Below are 17,729 nucleotides of genomic sequence, written 5' to 3'. Positions count from 1 at the left end.
TTTTTTTTTTTTTTTTTTTTTGTCTTCTTATAAGGTTTGATCAAAATTTTAAAACAGTCAGTTTTTGGATAAGAGAGGAGGTAGTCAAAGTACTAGGTTCCGAATATTTAGTGACTCTGACTAAAACTGCGATCAGATTGGATAATAATTTTGTTTTCTAACCTTAAATTAGGGTATTATCCAATTAAGTTAACAAGAAAAAAAACTACTCACAGCCATGTAGGAAATAATTTCTTGTTGACAAAAAAAAATAAAAAATTCTAATGTAACGGTAAAAAAAAAAGTTTATTTACGGTAATTTATATATATATATATCACACTAGATTTGATCCGTTCGATCGACAGATTATTTATTTTTCATAAAATTTAAATTCAGGTTTTTTTTGTGTGAAAATGCATCCAAAGTTTTTTAAGTACAGTTATTTACATATATTTTGTTGAAAAAATATAACTATATACTATGTCATATTGAAAAAATAAATCAAAATTAAAATAAAAGGACAAAACAAATTATGTAGATCTTTTATTAAAGAAATTATGTCGGTTTGGGTTTATAAAACGGGATTAGGGTTTAAATTTATAATTTTAAAAATTATATATCGGTTTGGGTTTATAAAAGAATGGTTAGGATTTAGATTTTATAATTTAACAAAATTATATGTCAGTTTCGGTTTACAAAAGAGTGGTTAAGGTTTAGATTTTACAATTAAACAAATTTATATGTTGGTTTGGGTTTACAAAAGAGTGATTATGGTTTAGATTTTACAATTAAACAAAATTATATGTAGGTTTGAGTTTATAAAAGAGTGGCTAGGGTTTACATTTTTTTTTTTTTTTGTGTGAATAAAATGTAAAATTTATTCGAAAAAATACTTTTTTACATCATAGTGCAGGATTTGAATATGTAATCTTTAAAATTGAAAAGTTTAAAAAAGTTTTGTAAAGTGAAAAAAAAACTCTAGTGCTGTGAGGTTGGACTTCTTCATCTTGATGCGAGCCAGACCATCAGAAGACGGACCGTTGTCTTGTATGGAGAGCAAGTGATTCCTGACTTGGCGGTCTAGTTGTTTGATGAGCAAATTGGGTGGGATGGGTGATTCACCATGGCGTCTGCTGTTCTGCTCCTTCCACAGGGAGTGAACTGCAGCTTGAAAAGCATACCGTAGTAGAAACAGGATGTCCTTCCCTTGAGATGCGTCTGTTAGGAGTGGCAAGAGTAATTCCCATTCTGTAGAGAATTTGGTCTTTAAGCGTGTCGAGGTGAGTCATGTCCAGACTTCCTTGGAGTATGAGCAGGCGAAAAACAGATGGTGACGTGTTTCCTGCAGGTTACGGCAAAAGACACAAGAACCATCAATTTACGTGTTCCATTGCTGCATTCGATCGCTTGTCGTAAGATGATTTAAGATGGCTAACCAGACCAAGAAAGAGTACTTAGGTGTGGCGTGGGAAAACCAAACACCCGCATACCAACTTCTTTGTTGGTTAACAACTCGGATGTATTCCCAGGTGTCTTTTGTGCAGAAGGATGTTTTGTATTTATCTCATCTCCCTTTCCAAAGGACAATCTCCTCTGTTTCTACCAACCCCCTGTTGCGAAAATTATCAAGAACTTCCTCGATTTTGTTGAAGTGGTCAAACCTGTGTCTTCTCGGCATACTGAGCAAAGCTTCAGCGACAGTGGCATGTAAGCTTATACCCATGTCAATGCACCCACGCGGACCTACAACATCAATCAGGCAACCTAGCTGCAACCAATTATCGTGTCAGAAGGAAATGTTTTTGCCATTATGCACCTCATATTTTACAAACTCCGAAGCCAGCATGCGATATTTCAACAACTTTTTCCACATCCAAGAACCAGTAGTGGAATTAGGAGATATCGACCAAAAGGACCCCTTCCTGAGCAGGTACGCTCGAATCCAGTTGGTCCAAAGTGAGTCACCTGATATAAGTCGCCAAATGAGTTTTAGGCAACTGACTTGATTAACATCGTGCAGAGAACGCAAGCCCAGTCCTCCTTCTTCCTTTGGGAGACAAACATCTGTCTAGGCTACCTTAGCCTTTTTTGCATTTAGTGAGTGGCCAGACCATAAAAATGCAGAGCACAAGCTATCAGTCTCTGCAATGCACGCTTTAGGTAAACAGTAAGCTGACATCCAAAAGTTCGTAAGGCTGTAGAGAACCGAAGTGATGAGTTGCAGACGCCCTGCAAAGGAGAGATGTCTGGCAGTCAAACTTCCAATCCGCTCTCGAATTCGTTCTACTAAAGGCGTGTAATCTGAGGTGGTCATGCGTTTAGTCAAGAGAGGCAAACCGAGATATCGGACAGGCAAAGTGCCAGTGGCAAAAGGGAAGGAACTTAGAATTGCTTCCCTATCACTATGTGTGACTCCTGCCATATAGAGAGTCGACTTCTCGAGGCTAATGTTGAGACCCGAGAATGCAGGAAACTGATCAAAGATTTGTAAAATACCCTCAACAGAACTCTTGGCTCCATCAGTAAAAACCAAGAGGTCATCAGCAAAGCACATGTGTGTGAGTTTGACGTTGTGGCAATGTGGGTGATATCCAATGCATCTTTCCGAAGCTGCTCTGTCAAGCATTGCAGACAAGACTTGCATACAGATTACAAAGAGGTAGGGAGATAAAGAACACCCTTGGCAAAATCCACGTTCACTACGAAATAAACCTGCTAGCTCACCATTTACCTACACCGAAAATGATGCTGTAGTGATGCATAGTTTAATCCACCGTATCAAACGTGGTGGAAATTGTAGAGTCGATAGGATGGATAGGAGGAATGGCCATTGGAATGAATCAAAAGCCTTAGAAATATCATCTTTATTGCATTTCAAGGAGACACAATATCTTTGTGGTAGTCTTTCACGATTTCAAAGGCAAGTAGAACATTCTCCATGAGTAAACGACCCTTAACAAAGGCATATTAGTTGGGAGCAATGAAAGCAGGTATCAACTTTTTTAATCGACTAGCAAGAAGTTTTGAGATCACCTTGTAGATAACATTGCAGCACGAGATTGGTCGATAATCTCTCATATCAGTAGCCTCCTTTTTCTTTGGGATTAATGCTAAAATAGTAGCATTGACCCCTTTAGGCAAGAAGCCATACTGGAAAAAAGATTGAATGGAATTGGTAAAATCCTTCTGCACAATAGACCATGTCGACTTGAGAAATTCAACGGTGTAGCCGTCAGGCCCGGGGCTCTTATCAACAGGCATAGAGAAGATGGTATCTCTGATTTCAGTTTCTGTAACTTCTGCTTCTAACTGTACCCGAGTTTGTTCAGAACAACGGTAACTTAATAAGGAAGACAACTCTGCTTCCGGAATTCCTTGATAGTGAGGCAGTTTACGGTCTAAAAAGCCTTAAAAAACCTCTCTGCTTCAACTTTGATCTCCTCTTGTGTATCAACAATGGAGCCATCTGCACATTTGATCTCTCGTATCGCATTTCGTAGTTAGCGAGTCTTGGCAGCATTGTGGAAAACCTTGTTGTTTCCATCTCCCACCTTTAGCCAGTGTAACTTTGACCTCTATTTGAGGAATTTTTCTTCTAACCCTGAAACAAGTAACCAACGGTTGTATGCTACTGATTCCTGCTTCATAGCTAGCTCGGTGGGGTTTTGAAATGTCGCCAATTGAGCTTGGCATAAGTGCATGTAAGCTTCCTTTGCCTTTTTTAATTAAATCTCCAAGAGAATCCTTACTAAACTGCTTGAGGTGTGGCTTCAGTGCCTTCAACTTCTTTGAGAATCGAAAAATCGCAGAAGTGGAATGATATAACCGGCTCAGTATTTTCCCAAAAATCCTTGACTAAAGGCAAAAACCTTTTATCATGGATAACATCATTTGTGAATTTGAATGGTTTACGCGGTTGAATGGCATCAGCACCAATTTTTATTCGACACCGTAGATGATCAGAGCATCCGCCAGCCTCAAAAACACTATAGGATTGTTGGTATTCAGTAGACCACGAATCATTGACTAAGACTCTGTCAAGCTTCTTGCAAATTAGGCCATTGTCTCTCTTATTACACCAAGTGTATAATGGACCATGAAATGGCATGTCCGCAAAAGAACAATACAGCACCATCTCCTGGAAATCTCTCATTCCTGGTATCACCACAATTTGCGCATCATGAAGAGAGTGTTCTTTCATTTTTTGCACCTCATTAAAATCACCAACCACCATCCATGGTTTATTTCGAAACATGGGTGAGTCTTGGTGAGCTTTCAAATCCTCCCACAAGAGCTTTCGCTCCTCTACAACATTAGCCGCATACACAAAAGAAATAAAGAATTCTTGTGCTGCACCTTCCATTAAAACAGAACATGTGATCACTTGACCACTCGTAAAGCATAGTGTTAAACGAACATTGGGATCCCAAACAACCCAAATTCGTCCCCGCCGGTTAGAAGTATAATTGGAAAGAGAGGACCAACCCGGCAATACTGATCCTACGATAGACTCAACCCTTTTCTCCTTTACTCTGGTTTCCAAAAGAGCACCAAACTGAAAACTTCCCTTCTTGACCCAGTCCCTTAAAATGGAATGTTTAGACATTTTGATAAACCCGCGGACATTCCAAAAGAAACTCGACATAGATTAATGATGAGGGGTCCTCTGACCCTGGTCCTTGGGAGGTTGAGTGTAGTTAGTTGAAATAAATTTATGAGAGTCCTTTGAGGCACGGGGAATAGACTGACGTGGTGGAACATTCGCCTTAGATCCCCGAGTTTTCGTTTGAGCAAGGCTGTCAGCAGCCATCGAAATCTGTATTTCCACAGGCGGAGCGTCATCAGGATGAGCAGAAGATGTCTCAGTTAACTGAGTAACTTCCTCCTCCTCATTATTAGCACTGTCCTCTTCTTTGTCATCCTCATCATCTTCACCCTTCCCACTAAGAACATAGTAAGAGTTCGATAGAATAGATGCTACTCCCATTGCAATAGCAGGTGTATGGTTTTTTTGAACTTGGGCATGGCTTTGAACCCGACTTCTGTGGAGTAATCCATCCATCATGATAACCCTCCGCAACAACACCTGTGGAAGCTACACCCATATCTTTTTCCATAACAGCAGCGCTGTATTGTGGGTCAGCGAGAGAATTCTCACCCTGCTCAATATCCTCAGCAACTATAGTAGCAGAGTTATCCGGCTTAGCACTTGGGGTACTCGGCCGACCCACAAGACAAGCGTATTGCAGATGTCCCCATTTGTGACAACCACCACATTTAGGAGGTAACCAAGGGTAGGAGTACCTTATCACCATGTCTAACTCACCCTCTTCCTCTCCGGCCAAGTGATACTCACTTGGTAAATCTTTCGTTAAGTCCGTTTCTACCATAATCTGAGCTTCTTCAAAGCTAGTGCAGGCCTCGGTTTTGGGATGTAATTTTAAAGGTTGACCCACTGTATGGACAGAAACTCAAGTCCCTTGTTAGTATACAGGGTGGGAGGTACATTTTTCAAAACAACCCACAAAGGTATGGATTTGAGAGCTGGTTGCGCCTCTTCTGTAAAAGGCGACCATTTAGAGAGTATCATAGGGATGCCCATAATATTCCACATACCTCTGTTCAGAACTCTGTGCCGGGTTCCTTCAGAGTGGATTCGAAATTTCACCGTTGTTTCATTAACCACAATGACATCAATAAGAGACGAGTGGTCACCCAACCGCCAGATCTTATTCATAATCATGTGAATTTTCCCCACATGGGGCGCTTTTTCACTTAGAAACTTCCCAACCAAGAAATCTTCCCAAAGAGGTTTCGCATTCTGAAACACCGCCTTTGGAACTACCACTTTTTGCTTCCCATCCACCTCCAATACAACAAAAGGCTGTTTAGTGAAGATGGGCTTCTTCACCGCGTTCAACCACCGCTTTTGATCCCCCGATACAACCGGCTGCGATGCTGAAACCCCAGAATTCACTTCCTTAGAAACCTTGTTTACCACTTCCAGCGAGCTAGTACGACTGCTACTTTGCACCGGTGATACACCCGTATCCCCGGCCGGTGAAGAACCGCCATCCTGAGGCAGCAGATCCGCCGTCAGCATTAGACTTGGTGACCAAGTAAAGAAACCCTAATCACCTTAGAAATCGCCCTCCACGTCAGCAAAGAGAAGTTATATTACAAAACGAAATAAAATAGGGTTTAGATTTTACAATCAAACAAAATTATATGTAGGTTTGAGTTTATAAAAAATAGTTAGGGTTTAGATGTAATAATTAAAAACTGTAATATAATATTAGAATTAACAATTTTAGAATTGATTAATCTACAGAATTTGTTTCCTTAATTAAGATTTGTTTCCTTAATTTAAAGGGGTGTCTAGAATTTGTATAATAAGATTAAGATATAAAAGCACTTCTTTTATTAGCTTTGAAGACTCTCAAAACAAAGCCTCTCAATTCTCTCTCTCAAATTCTTAAAGGGGGGTATTCAACTTGTTTATTTTAGGATTTGATAGGATCTTAAAATTTTAGAATTTTGAATGATTTTAGAAGATTTGATTGTGTTTTAGAGTTATTCTATATTAAAAAAAAAAAAAAAGTGATTTTATGAGATTCATTTTGATTCTATGAGATTTATTAATAAACGTTTAATGATTTTAAGATATTTTATAACACCAAAAAAAGAAAACTCTATACGATAATATAACTAATCGCTTATTTGTGTTTGTGAAGGTGCAGGAAAGACGTAAATTTTGTCCCCACCACCATAGTACCTAATCTGGTCAAGCTGATCCACCTACTAAATATTTGATTGTTAAGACTTGAATTCTTGATAATTAACTTCAACAAAGAAAAAAAAGCTTAAGTGAGATAGAAGTACAGAAGGAGAAGCTAAAGGAAGAAGATGAGCAAAAGGAAGAAGAGGGTCAACGACACATGAGGAACCGATACTAGCTGCCACTTGTAGAGGTGTCTCTCCATTGTTGTTCTCTTTTAGGAGGAGTGATGGGCAAAGATCAAGTAAGGCAGCGGTGAAATCCAGCCTCTGATGCTTAGCTGCAACATGAAAAACGTTGTTGTTTTGTGGCGTTACCTTCTCGAAATCTGATTGGTGAAATGTGGTAAGATCAAGGAGATTAGTGTCTGTAACGCTCCCAAACCGTCCTATGACCACGAAGGCCATCGGTCAGCCACGGGACGCCACTTGCGGAATTGCACCGAGATGATCTGGTCGAGGGACGGATGCTGCAGACTTCCCGACCGGTTCTCCCTGGCACAACTCCACCCGCAACCGAGGTTACTTAGGCTTTGCAACCCTCGCGGCCTGGTGCGTTGTGTTAGCCCAGACAAGGCCGAGTATCATTTGCAACTTGCCATGCTTTCCCTGAAAACCGTATATATCACTTTAATAAAATATTTCATCGAAAATAATTTATCAAAGCAATATATAAGATAGTTGGGTAAATTTTTACATAACCGTTTATAAAATATAGGGTTTTACAAAGAACACAAGAAAACCCTATCCGGTACCCTAACGTTTGCTCCAGCTCTAGACTCACTTAGGCTTCCCTGCAAGACCACAACAAGTAAAAACATGAGTAATCTAAGATTACTCAGTGAGTCTGGGTACCCCTTTTTTTTCTTAAACAGGTTTCTACCTTCCCCAACCGACTACCCCGGTAAGCAAGAAAACAAGCAAGTAAAATAAACTTAGCAAGTTATCAAAGCAACGCAACAAAAGCTTTAGCGGAAGCATTCAAACAACAACCACGCAAGAGAGGTTAGATCACTACGACTTAACTCGAATGATCTTAAACTTGCTACTATCTGAGAAAGACGACCTAAGGGAACAAGGAACTACTTGGACACCTTAGACTCTTACCTCCTTCACGACTTGCTAAGACATCTAGAATAAGACAAGGACACTTGAAATATCCTAGACTCTTAGACAACACACAACATGCAAAGACGACTACACATAAACAAGGAGCACTTGAATATTCTAGACTCTTTACACCTAGGGCCCTTCGATAATCTGTTCCGTTCCAACACTTCCCATGCTGAGACCACAAAGGTCACCAACATGCACCCACAAATAAGCTACATTGTCATGTAGCGGTCACGCTAGTAGCTAGCTAGCCGTGACAGTGTCCCCGCGTGAGTGGTCGTCGGGAACTCACGCGTGACAACCGTTTTTGGAACAGAAGAATCGACTCACTATTCTAGCTAAGACTCAAGAAACATATTCAAGAGACTTCGCTAACACATTTTCCACCACTCAAGCAAGAAAATCGAGCAACAACAGGCAAGAAACTTCAAGCAAGAGTACATGCAGCAAATCAACAAGTAACGAGAATAGAAATTCAAGGAACTTATGATTAAACTTCATGCATGCAACTTATATCCTCAACTTAAGCAATTCATGCAACAAGTTTATTTATGCATGCAACCAATTTGATTTACCCTTTTAAATCCTTAAGTCCAATTTACGCATGTAGGTCCATTCGCTTTAACCACTTAAATCTCTTAAGTCCAAATTATGCATGTAAGCCAACCGCTTTAACCGTTTAGGTCTCTTAAGTCCAAATTATGCATGCAAGCCAACCGCTTTAATCGATATTATGCCTTAGAATGCACCATGCTTTACTCGTTAAGTCATGCATGTACCCAATTTTAAGCAAGACCTATTACTTTCAAATTCCTCTAGGTTCGATCACGCATGCAACCAGCTTTAACCGCAACATCATGCAGCGACTCTACATGCTTACCACAGACTCACCTCTTGCGCAACCGTCGATGATACTCGGACTTCACCGCACCACTTGATCGGACAAACCGCTACTCCTTCGCGTCAAACAGCTTTTCGCTTCGTCCGCCTCGATCTGCAACCAAATTCTTCCCTCGGCTTCACTCTACCGCAAACCGTGTTTCAGTCTCGATCTTCCTCGATCACCAGATACGTCTCGCTCTCGGTCTTTCTTTGTCACAATACCGGACTTTTTCTCGATCACAAACTCCGTCTTTTTCGATGAGATTCTCGACACTATCACCATATTTTCTTGGTGATTTCTTCGACACGAACTCCGGTTCTTCGTCGATGATTTCTCGACAAAGTCTCCTTTTCTTCGACCGCTTTGACAAAACACCGTCTTTTATTATCTCCCTCTCGACGCAAGCGTCTCTCCTTCGACCTCTCTCGATCGCTCTTGATCTTTCCCTCGACAAACTCTCTTGATTTCTTTCTCGACAATCTCTCTGGTTTCTCTCTTGACTTTGAGAGTAAACAAAGCTTAGGCGTTTAAGTGTTTGAGAGCAAAATGAGAGAACCAACACCAAAATGAGGTCGATTGCTCTCTATTTATAGACGAGATTTCTCCTCTTCTTCCCTTAGTGCTCTTCGACAAGTGGCTAGCTCATGCCTTACATGTTGAGTGTGATTAACACCCCCCAATCGTTAATCGCCATTTATTCCACTAACTCCACTCTATTAGTGCATGAAAACCCTCCTATTAGTGCATGTCTCTTAATTGTGCTTAACATTAGCTCTTGCCCACTAGAATTCCGCCATCTTCCTTAATCTCCTTGATTAACCTAATCCTCCACTATCTCTCTTAATCTCCTTGAATTTTTAATTTCCTCCACTAACTTCACCTTGATTAAATTTATCCTCCACTTTCCTTAATTCTTATTGGTCGAAGTTTTAGGGAAATAATAACTTTCCCAAAAATATTCGATGCTTCGTCCGATGTACTCGATAGCTCTCGGCATTTCCCGGTCTCGCTCGGACGCTTCCCTTGGTTACTATCGGTCTCGCTCGGCAGCACGTCTCGGATACCTCGACTATGCGTCTCGGATGCCTCGACAATTTTTCCCGGGTACTCGGCAACTTCCTCGAGCTCTCGACAATTTTTTCGGGTACTCGGAAACTTTCTCGAGCTCTCGATAATTTTCTCGGGTACTCGGCAACTTCCTCTAGCTCTCGACAATTTTCTCGGGTACTCGGCAACTTTCTCGAGCTCTTGACAATTTTCTCGGGTACTCGGCAACTTCCTCGAGCTATCGTCAATTTTCTCGGGTCCTCGATAGATTTCCTCGGCGAATTTTCCCGGCACTTGACCGACTCTTCCAACTCCCGATCGGTCTTAGGGTCTCGATCATGCATCCGGTCATTCTGGTCTTGGCTCGGCCATTCTCCGACATATGAATTTATCCTTGGACTTCCTTTGGTCGTTCTCCTTTATTTTTCTTCTTCTTTTATTTTAAGTCTTTTCCGGGCCATTTCCTTGATGTTTATTTTGAGATTTCTACTCTTGGTGAGGGTCATTACAGTGTCCCCTTTAGCCGCAGCTTGACAGCTTCAAGCAATCTCCAGTCCATGCTTCTGCAACCAAACACAGTAATGTGAAGAAGTCTCAAGAATGAATCTAAATCAAGTAAAGTTACCAAAATATACATGTGAAGAAGAATTCTTGGAGAGGAAGAACAAAAGAGAAGTTAGATTGAGGCTTTCTACCACATAACATTTCGAGAGAAGTCGGATTTTTTAAGTCCCATTGTTTGAAGCTTGTCCTTTTTCAGATTGCTTTAATAGTTGACCTCTCGTAAACCATGATCCACCGGCAAATTGCAGTACAAAAACAATTGCAGTACATAAACCATGTTCTCACGTGATCTCCTTTCTCAAAATCAGTTAGGCCTTCCCCTATGCTCTCCACTATACTGCAGAAACATCCATGGACACAATACCAATATTCAAACCAGTTGTCTATTTCGTAACTCAATTCACAAATAACTACACCATAGAAGACACTTGACCAATGAGCAAAGAAACAAAGTTTTTCATTCACCTAACTCCGAACTCACCAGCCACCATTGAGCATCCAACGACAAGAGAGAGGATTTGGAGGATTGTACAGAGGATTGCGTAAACGTATTGGCCATTAGATTCGATCGATTGCAGGAGGAGAAGTTACGGGTTTGAGAGAGAGAAAGAGACGATGATAGGTTCGCCAGGGAAGAGTTATTGGTTGGGTTGTGTTTATTTTTTTTTAAGAAATCTTCTGAAATTCCACCTCATAACATATGATTTTGGTACTCATATTTTTCAACTAAAATACAAACAAAAGTCTTGTAAAATCATTCAAAGTAGCAATTTTTTAAAAAGTTGTGATATTTTGAATAACAGTAGGTTTTAAATAAGTTTTATAAATCATTGATTGAATAACAAGAGATTGTAAATTATTTTAAATGATTTTACATAGATTCCAAATTGAATAACATAGAATTTTAGAAGATTATTAGAAATCATTAATTGAATAACAAAGGATTTTTAAAGTACTTTAGAATCCTTTCAAATGTCAACTTCAATACCCCCCTCTTACATTATTCTCTTTTCATAACACCTCTATTTATATAACACCAAAATCAATTCCTAAGACCATCTCCAATGGTTTTCCCTATTTTTACCTCTAAAATAGAGGAACTCTATAATAGATGTGACTTTTGCTCCAATAGATACTTCTATTTTTTTCTCTAAAAAAGAATATTCTGTAGAGATTCTTTTTTTTATTTTACTATTAATATCTTTTACTTATAAAAGTTGCAAACTAACCCATTTATTTTAGTATTTGTGAAACTTTCATAAAATTATGATATTATTTAATTTTTTAACATTCATAAATATGATTTAAATACAAAACCTCCACTTCATTAAATTATTATCAAACTATTTAAATATAGATTTTATTTATTTTGATCATAAATATAAAAGTGTTAAAAGTTTAAGGACCACTTTATAAATAAAAAAGTTCAACTCTATTATAGAGGAAAAAATAGAGTTCCTCTATATATAGAGGAAAAAATAGAAATCTCTATTATAGAAGTAGAAATAGAAATGGGTTGGAGTAGATGTTAAATTGTCAATCACAATTTTTTTTCAAATATTCACCATTATCAATAATATTGCCAAGTTTAAAGAGAAAACAATCCAGAAATTATCCCCTAAAATATGATTATCTTTGCTCATAGTGAAGCAAATCACGTTAAATGTATATTTTGCATATCGTTGCACAAGAGAAGTTTCCAGAGAAACATAAAACTATTTGGGACATGAGAAGCCCGTAGTGATGATTTTATGGAGTTCTCATGATACACAAGTAATTACATGTGGTGAAATGAATATATCAAGTTCTGGATTGTGGATTCAAGTGATGGATCGTATGGCCTTGGTTTTGTTTTTAATTAACTCTGGAGTTTATTTTTGTTTTATTCAAAAGTTGACGTGTTGTACTCACAGAGCTCCAGACAATATTTTCTTTATTTGTCATTAGTTTTTAATTATATTTTACATCAGTTTTCCAAAAATAAAATTAATACCCAAAATTAAATTCTTTTTTTTACTTAATTATATCCTTTAATTACATTTTCATAAAATCTTTAAAATAAAATTTTAACTTAACTTTCGTTGACTAAACCATTTGAGGCACGAGGTTAAATCCCTATATAAGTAAAAGAGAAGTACAAAAATGCTTCCGGGTCGGATCAATTTCACAAAAATAACCCGAAATTAAGGGAGTTGGATTCAGGTAAAAATGATCCGTAGTGTTATAAATGGATTATCGGGTTTTCTAAAAAATAAATCATAAAATCAATCATAAATGTAAACATTAATAAATTCTCACAGAAATAAAATCATAATAGTTAAGATAATATATATTTTCCTACAATTTAGGAAACTAACAAATATACATAATTAATGTTTATTTTAAATTTAGATATTAAATTGGACTATCAATCAGTAAGATCTCAATCTCTTATATATGTAAACTAATTTTATTTTCATTATATATTAGTATATACTTCCGAAATTAGATTCCAATTTAATATAATTCATAAATAATGATAATATAATTAAATAATTATAAAAATCTGAAAAATAAAATTTAAATTATATAACTATACAAAAACGAAAATACTAATGAGAATTAATGAGATGTTTATAATTACATAAATATTGTCTATCAGTTTTGTTATCATTCTTAATATGTATAATAAAAATACTAATGATAATTTAAAAAAAGATATGGAAAGATGTTATGAGATTTTCACATATCTCAATCAATTTTGAGTTGCCTAAACACCGGAAAACGTTTGTAACATTAGCATAATTTATGCAAAATTATTGTTCAATCTGGAAACAACCAATAAATACAGTTTAACAACCATATATGATTAATTTCAAAGATTTTCACATATCTCTACCAATTTGAACAATAATTTTTTGATGTTTTTATTTATTTATGATTTTATTTACTATATTCATGTACTTTTATCCAATATGATATATGTTAATGTTTTTAATTTTAATTTTACTGGAACATCAAAATCATTGTGAATCTATCAAACTCATATGTTCTTATGTGATACGGGTATGTACAAAATTTCATTTAATATTTTTCTAATTATGATGTTGATTACGACTATCAAACTCAATTATGAATTTAATTAATATTTTTATTTATATTCAAGACATATGAAGCATTACAAAAATTATCAAATTACTATATTGTTGTTATGTGAATCTGGTATATACATAATTTAACTTAATCTATGAACTATTTTATATTTTTGTAAATAATTTGACTTAATATATGAACTATATTAATACTTTTATTTTTTACCCATTTCCAAGAGAATCTAAAGAAGAAACCTGTAAAGATCTTTCCTAAGCAAAACTCATTAACATAAAAAAAATAAAACCAAAGTTAGAAAATTCTAAAAACACAAAATAATAGATAATTATGATGTAATGAAAATAGTGGGATTAATTAGTAGTTCAAGATTTTATTTATTTAATTTGTTTTCAGTTCAAGAAATATGATTTTGATATTTTTAAAAAGAGTCAATGATAAATTTTTGGCTTTAATGTTTTGCTAAATTTCAAATTAGATAAATTTGAGTAAATGATAAATTGTTTTGCTAAATTTGAGTAAATTATAAATTAGACTAACATTTTTGGGTAAATGATAAATTGTTCTTATGGTTCATCACATTAGCGGAATATTTTATGTAGATTCCTATTTTCTACTACTAAAATGATCAAAATGAATTATCTATTTTTGTGTTGTTAGTACTTTTCTAAACTTTTTAATATTTATTTTATCAAAACTCATTTTATTACCATTTACTCTCTTTTTTTTCCTACAATTCTTTTACCAAACTCATTACACAAATATATGATTTAATGTAATTGACTGTAAAAAACTAAAAATAAAAATATAGGATATTTCAATCTATTAATATCACATATATACTAATAAACAATCCCCCGCGCTGTAGCGCGGGTCCGATTCTAGTTTTCAGTTAAACGGCAATGACGGAGTTAACTTCCGTCAGAATCTACGACATCGTTTTAATTAGAAGATTAAAACAAAAGTAACATTGGGTCTAGTGGGAATCGACCAGCCTACCTTTGAAGGCTCATTACCCACTCTCTACCATTGAGCCACAATAATATTTTGATAACAACAAACAAACATCTATATATACATATAAATAAACAATCGATTAAAAATAACAAAACTAAAAAACTGTTATATGTAATATATTTATAATATATATGTTATCATATCATTACTCTTTATATATATATATATAAAATATAAAGAGTAAAAATTAAATATTTTTACAATATCAAATAAACAATCAATATGTTTTATTTGGTATATATGTAAAAAAACCGTATTTAAAATTTATACACTTCATCCCGATAAATAAGACATACTAATTTAAATAAATGCACGCTATCAGTTAAATATCTTACTTAGTATTTAATAAAAAAAATATTTGTATAATAAAGAAAAAAGTTATATTAATTTTTGCTTTTTATATTTTTTATATATTATATTCTAAAACGTTAATATATATATATGTAAAGTAATGATATGATAACATATATATAGATATAAATACACTACATATAACCTTTATTAATTTTGTTATTTTAATCGATTTTTATATATAAATATATCTTTGTTTGATAATATTTTGAAATGTGATTGTGGTTCAATGCTTTTAGTTTTAAAGGTAGCCTGTTCCACTCCTGCTTGATGCAAAACTTTTGTGTTTTAATCTTCTAATTAAAACGACATCGTTTTGGCTTAACAGATGTTCTAACGGAAGTCAACTCCGTTATCGCCGTTTAACTGAAAATTTAACGTTGTGCTCCAAATGGCTTAGTCAACGAAAGTTACCTATTTTTTTGAAAAATCAACAAAAACTTGGTGATTTAAATGACATTTTAGAAGTTCATGATTTTTTTGGCCACAATTTGAAAGTTCGTGATTTTTTTGACATTTTTCCCATATTTACATGCATGATGCATGCATGCATATACATTGGATACATTAGTTTTGTTTTCTTCTGGCCATCACCCTAGTCCAAGTTTTTCTGAAATTTCTTAATCATTTTTTTTTCTTTTCTCAATCATTTCTTGAGTTTGCCAAGTGTTTAAATTCCTCATTATTTCTTCATGTTGCATATTTTACTTTCTATAATTTCAATTTCCCTTCAGGAATTTTATTGCTACTTCAAAACCCAAACAAAACAAGTTACTAACATATCGTTATTATATAGCTCGACTGTTATACGTTGGAGTGCGTAACTTTGTGCATACGATTACTTTTCCTACTACGTTTGCTGGATATTATTTTGTAACTTTGTGCAAAACTTGTCGTTACAATGATATTATATGTATATCATATATTGTTCATTACTCTGATAACAAATGGTTGTTGGGAGTAACAATACTATTCTTTTTTTATCTGCTAGATAGAAATGAATGAATTATGGATGGAAATCGAACTTGAAGGAGGTAATATTAACACCATGCCTCCAAAACTTTGACCACTAAACCATCATTGATTAAATGTTTTCTTGAGTAACAAAACTTTGAAAACACTTGATTAGCTCACTCTCTTTAACTTTGGTAAAAGTATAAGTTTCTACTACTTTCTGTGAAATATACACCAAAAATGGGCTTTCCAATTTGTCGACTCTCTTATCAGAATTTGATGTCAAGTCGGCATGATAAAACATCAAGAACATGGTCTCATGTAGTGGAAAGAAAAAATATTTGATAGTAATAGAATCGTTGAAAATTCTACAATCGTCAACCTAATTCAAAAGGAATATGAAACGAAAAACCGTGATTGGCTCCAAGCTTGGTTGAAAAATCAAAAGGCAAAATCTATGAAGGAGATTAATTGCCCACTAAAAGCCTCTTCTGTTATTGGCACACGCTTCTTGATTCTTGTCGTTATAGTTATAAAGTTCTTGTAGAGACTTTATTTATTTACTAGAACTCGGTGTTGTATAATATATATCGTATATACATACATATATATATATATATATTTATTTATATTTATATTTTTGTACCACGGATTGAAAATGTTTTATAAATTTGTGGTTTCGAATGGTTGCCTCTTACATATAAAAACAAACTTAATATGCGATAAATTATTATTTGTTCTGAAAATTGAGTGGTCTACTCTGCTTAATTACAACATCTATTCAAAACTTATATTTATGTTTCTACGAATTTGCATATTAATATTTTTAAAGTTTTGTCCAATAAAAAGAAAAAGTATATTTTAAAAGAAAAAATAGTTAAATTTTAGTAGAAAGAATGACTTAAAATTTAAGAATAACAGTTGAAATATTCATATTATTAGGAATCAAGAAAAAAAAAATGATAAGTACTCGTGGTGGACCTTGTAACCTTAGTTAGATCCGGGAAACTACTGAGGAGAGCCACTGATAGTGTATCAATAATTATTCTCCCACCCATCACAGAAAAAAAAAGTTAATTTAGTTTATCACTCTCAGTAAATTATAATCAAATAAGCCCCTACCTCTACAGTAGTCAACGTTCAGGGATTATAAGCATATCCAAATTTTAAAAATTTAAAATCCCGATCTGAGCAATTGATATTAATCAATCTTAAAGAAACACGACATAAAATAAATTTTTTCATCTTATGCGAACTTGCGATGGTGCAGAATCCTGACGATTGTTTGGCATTCTTTAATTTTCTAGATGATTTCAGGTTGTTCAAAACTTCTTTCCTTTTTTATACTGTCTAGGATTCTACATGCATTAAATCTAAAGGCGGCTTGTCTCGCACGAACTGCGAAATCTTTTCTATTAGGAACTACATTTGTAAACTCTTCTTTTTCGGTTTGGGCAAAAAAAAATATACTTCTTCCCTTCTGGTTTTAAAAGATGTTTTTCAAAAGTATTTCTTTATCCTATTTGATATTTGCAAATTTTAACGTAACTTATTTTGTAACCATTTGTATTATACAATCTTTTAAAAATTAGTTATTTTTTATAAATATAATGATAAAATGATATTTAAATACTTAAAATACAAAAAAATATAACATATCTTATACAGTACAACTTCTTTTACTGTATAAGATATGTTATATTTTTGTATTTTAATATAATTATTTTATAGTATGATTTATTAATCTATGTGTTCTTAGCTAATACATTTTTTTCCTTCATTGTTGGGGTTCAATACCAAATGAGTAATCAATACATTAATTAAAGAGACAGACAATAATGAAAGTGAGAGAAAAAGAGTGTGCAAAAATGAACCCGATAATAAAGGACAAAGTATAGGAAATAATAAAAAAGAGAGACAAAAGGATTAGGTGTTGAATGTGGTGTGTCTATTTAA

Source organism: Camelina sativa, chromosome 2 (genome assembly GCF_000633955.1).
Source record: "Camelina sativa cultivar DH55 chromosome 2, Cs, whole genome shotgun sequence".
Taxonomy (NCBI): Eukaryota; Viridiplantae; Streptophyta; class Magnoliopsida; order Brassicales; family Brassicaceae; genus Camelina; species Camelina sativa.
Note: the sequence above shows the minus strand (reverse complement) of the source record.